The following is a 1,594-nucleotide window of genomic DNA, read 5'->3' as shown; positions in this document are numbered from 1 at the left end:
CGAAACATATCGCTAAATATAATAAGTAATATAATAGGTGACAAAGTTTGTGACTGGTAGCGGTAATAAAAAAAAGAAAAAAAGAAAGACCTTTACATATTTCTTGAGACAGTCACGGTCGAAAAATAGTCAAAATGGCATCAAATTATAAATTTATTAATCTTCCTGATTATAAGAGTATCATAAACTCCCAGACAAAAGGATCCACTTCAAAGATGATTAAGAAAGCAAGTGCAACTATTCTCATTGGTAACTGATGTTATTGTTTTATTTTTATATATACAGGGTCTCTCTCCTAAGGGTCGTCAGGCACACTTCCCCTAATTTTTTGACAGATATTGGTAATTTCGTTTTTCCATTATGTAGCTAGAGTCAGCACAAACAAATACTATTCGACACCTATTTCAAGAGACACCCGGTGTCGACGGAAAGCATCGGTTTGTTTCCCGTTACGAACAAAATTATTTTCAAAACGGAATTTTAATTGCCAATTCAATAGCTCGCTAACGGCCTTGCCGCAGTGGCAATCCCGGTTCCCGTCAGATCACCGAAGTTAAGCGCTGTCGGGCTGGGCTAGCACTTCGATCGGTGACCATCCGGTCGGCCGAGCGCTGTTGGCTAGCGGGGTGCACTCAGCCCTTGTGAGGCAAACTGAGGACCTACTAGATTGAGAAGTAGCGGCTGCGGGAGAGCGGTGTGCTGGCCACATGCCCCTCCATATCCGCACCCAGTGACGCCTATGGACTGAGGATGACACGGCGGCCGGTCGGTACCTTTGGGCCTTCGTGGCATCTTCGGGAGGAGTTTTACTTAGCTTTAGTTTCATTCGGTAGGTCGTACCAGATTAGTCTACTGAGGTATTATTTTTGCCAATATCTACTAACAGGGACAGTAAAACACGAAGAATAACCAAGATTCCAACAATAACAGCACCACTCTGGCCCGCGCTGATTGTTACCACCTTGCAGCAGCGCTGCCTTGTCGCTTCTAGAGTAGTGATTATTCTTCGTGTTTTAATGGTTCAAATGGCTCTGAGCACTATGCGACTTAACTTCTGAGGTCATCAGTCACCTAAAACTAATTAAACCTAACAAACCTAAGGACATCACACACATCCATGCCCGAGGCAGGATTCGAACCTGCGACCGTAGCGGTCGCTCGGCTCCAGACTGTAGCGCCTAGAACCGCACGGCCACTGCGGCCGGCCTTCGTGTTTTATTGTCCCTGTTAATACATATCGATAAAACGAATATCGCACTTGACTAATTTGGTACATTCTATTGAATGGGCACCGAGCGAGGTGGCGCAGTGGTTAGCACACTGGACTCGCATTCGGGAGGACGACGGTTCAATCCCGTCTCCGGCCACCCTGATTTAGGTTTTCCGTGATTTCCCTAAATCGTTTCAGGCAAATGCCGGGATGGTCCCTTTGAAAGGGCACGGCCGATTTCCTTCCCAATCCTTCCCTAACCCGAGCTTGCGCTCCGTCTCTAATGACCTCGTTGTCGACGGGACGTTGAACACTACCCACCTCCACCTCCTCTATTGAATGGGCAGGTAAAATACAGTTTTAAAAATAATTTTGTTCCTAACG

At 46.0% G+C, this 1,594-nt stretch overlaps 1 pseudogene; it reads left to right on the top strand.

Moving 5' to 3' along the window:
- Positions 1–502: 502 nt before the first annotated feature.
- On the top strand, positions 503–620 carry LOC126413521 (5S ribosomal RNA; annotated as a pseudogene).
- The last annotated feature ends 974 nt before the right edge of the window (positions 621–1,594 follow it).

Source organism: Schistocerca serialis, chromosome 7, assembly GCF_023864345.2.
Source record: "Schistocerca serialis cubense isolate TAMUIC-IGC-003099 chromosome 7, iqSchSeri2.2, whole genome shotgun sequence".
Taxonomy (NCBI): Eukaryota; Metazoa; Arthropoda; class Insecta; order Orthoptera; family Acrididae; genus Schistocerca; species Schistocerca serialis.
This window is presented reverse-complemented; position numbering and strand designations above follow the sequence as displayed.